The sequence below is a fragment of the Arachis ipaensis genome, chromosome B7 (genome assembly GCF_059453495.1).
Source record: "Arachis ipaensis isolate K30076 ecotype BB chromosome B7, ASM5945349v1, whole genome shotgun sequence".
NCBI lineage: Eukaryota > Viridiplantae > Streptophyta > Magnoliopsida > Fabales > Fabaceae > Arachis > Arachis ipaensis.
In genome coordinates this window covers 55,132,011-55,135,000 of record NC_142442.1, presented here as the reverse complement: position 1 = coordinate 55,135,000, position 2,990 = coordinate 55,132,011, and positions in this window count along the sequence as shown.

Here is a 2,990-nt window from a genome sequence, read left to right as displayed (position 1 = left end):
GATTTTTTTGTGCAGCCTTCACATAATATTACCAAGGTTCCCTCAAAATTTCACGAAAAATGCACGAGCCAATTCTGAGATATGAAAATTTGGCTCCTCCGTTGCAACGCTCCGAGCCATCGTTGCAACGGCGGGTGCCTCCGTGGGGGGCGGGGGAGCCCGGCGGCACACCACAACCACAACGTGCTTGCTAGTGTGCCTAGGGGATGGCAAGGCAACGTGCATCTTGCTGGCATTGCGCCCAGCAAGCCTTTGGGCAACTCGAGTTTCAGCATCACGACACCCCTCCCCCCTATAATAGGCTGCCGAGCCATTACCAAAGTGCCACGGGTAGACGTCCTTTTCCGTGAGGAGACATACTAAAGGAAAGTGCTCTAGAGGTCGAATTTTGACGCCGTTTTTTGCAACAACCTCTAGAAAAATAAGATCTTTCCATCCTCCAAATTTGGTGAATTTACACCGTGCCGATTTTTTTTGACGATTTTTTTACCGCCCGGAATGCCGGAAATTCAAAAAAAATGAAAAACGGAGCAAACATGCGATTTTTGACCTGGATTTTTTTGTGCAGCCTTCACATAATATTACCAAGGTTCCCTCAAAATTTCACGAAAAATGCACGAGCCAATTCTGAGATATGAAAATTTGGCTCCTCCGTTGCAACGCTCCGAGCCATCGTTGCAACGGCGGGTGCCTCCGTGGGGGGCGGGGGAGCCCGGCGGCACACCACAACCACAACGTGCTTGCTAGTGTGCCTAGGGGATGGCAAGGCAACGTGCATCTGGCTGGCATTGCGCCCAGCAAGCCTTTGGGCAACTCGAGTTTCAGCATCACGACTCCCCTCCCCCCTATAATAGGCTGCCGAGCCATTACCAAAGTGCCACGGGTAGACGTCCTTTTCCGTGAGGAGACATACTAAAGGAAAGTGCTCTAGAGGTCGAATTTTGACGCCGTTTTTTGCAACAACCTCTAGAAAAATAAGAACTTTCCATCCTCCAAATTTGGTGAATTTACACCGTGCCGATTTTTTTTGACAATTTTTTTACCGCCCGGAATGCCGGAAATTCAAAAAAAATGAAAAACGGAGAAAACCTGCGATTTTTGACCTGGATTTTTTTGTGCAGCCTTCACATAATATTACCAAGGTTCCCTCAAAATTTCACGAAAAATGCACGAGCCAATTCTGAGATATGAAAATTTGGCTCCTCCGTTGCAACGCTCCGAGCCATCGTTGCAACGGCGGGTGCCTCCGTGGGGGGCGGGGGAGCCCGGCGGCACACCACAGCCACAACGTGCTTGCTAGTGTGCCTAGGGGATGGCAAGGCAACGTGCATCTTGCTGGCATTGCGCCCAGCAAGCCTTTGGGCAACTCGAGTTTCAGCATCACGACACCCCTCCCCCCTATAATAGGCTGCCGAGCCATTACCAAAGTGCCACGGGTAGACGTCCTTTTCCGTGAGGAGACATACTAAAGGAAAGTGCTCTAGAGGTCGAATTTTGACGCCGTTTTTTGCAACAACCTCTAGAAAAATAAGATCTTTCCATCCTCCAAATTTGGTGAATTTACACCGTGCCGATTTTTTTTGACGATTTTTTTACCGCCCGGAATGCCGGAAATTCAAAAAAAATGAAAAACGGAGCAAACATGCGATTTTTGACCTGGATTTTTTTGTGCAGCCTTCACATAATATTACCAAGGTTCCCTCAAAATTTCACGAAAAATGCACGAGCCAATTCTGAGATATGAAAATTTGGCTCCTCCGTTGCAACGCTCCGAGCCATCGTTGCAACGGCGGGTGCCTCCGTGGGGGGCGGGGGAGCCCGACGGCACACCACAACCACAACGTGCTTGCTAGTGTGCCTAGGGGATGGCAAGGCAACGTGCATCTTGCTGGCATTGCGCCCAGCAAGCCTTTGGGCAACTCGAGTTTCAGCATCACGACACCCCTCCCCCCTATAATAGGCTGCCGAGCCATTACCAAAGTGCCACGGGTAGACGTCCTTTTCCGTGAGGAGACATACTCAAGGAAAGTGCTCTAGAGGTCGAATTTTGACGCCGTTTTTTGCAACAACCTCTAGAAAAATAAGATCTTTCCATCCTCCAAATTTGGTGAATTTACACCGTGCCGATTTTTTTTGACGATTTTTTTACCGCCCGGAATGCCGGAAATTCAAAAAAAATGAAAAACGGAGCAAACCTGCGATTTTTGACCTGGATTTTTTTGTGCAGCCTTCACATAATATTACCAAGGTTCCCTCAAAATTTCACGAAAAATGCACGAGCCAATTCTGAGATATGAAAATTTGGCTCCTCCGTTGCAACGCTCCGAGCCATCGTTGCAACGGCGGGTGCCTCCGTGGGGGGCGGGGGAGCCCGGCGGCACACCACAACCACAACGTGCTTGCTAGTGTGCCTAGGGGATGGCAAGGCAACGTGCATCTGGCTGGCATTGCGCCCAGCAAGCCTTTGGGCAACTCGAGTTTCAGCATCACGACTCCCCTCCCCCCTATAATAGGCTGCCGAGCCATTACCAAAGTGCCACGGGTAGACGTCCTTTTCCGTGAGGAGACATACTAAAGGAAAGTGCTCTAGAGGTCGAATTTTGACGCCGTTTTTTGCAACAACCTCTAGAAAAATAAGAACTTTCCATCCTCCAAATTTGGTGAATTTACACCGTGCCGATTTTTTTTGACGATTTTTTTACCGCCCGGAATGCCGGAAATTCAAAAAAAAATGAAAAACGGAGAAAACCTGCGATTTTTGACCTGGATTTTTTTGTGCAGCCTTCACATAATATTACCAAGGTTCCCTCAAAATTTCACGAAAAATGCACGAGCCAATTCTGAGATATGAAAATTTGGCTCCTCCGTTGCAACGCTCCGAGCCATCGTTGCAACGGCGGGTGCCTCCGTGGGGGGCGGGGGAGCCCGGCGGCACACCACAACCACAACGTGCTTGCTAGTGTGCCTAGGGGATGGCAAGGCAACGTGCA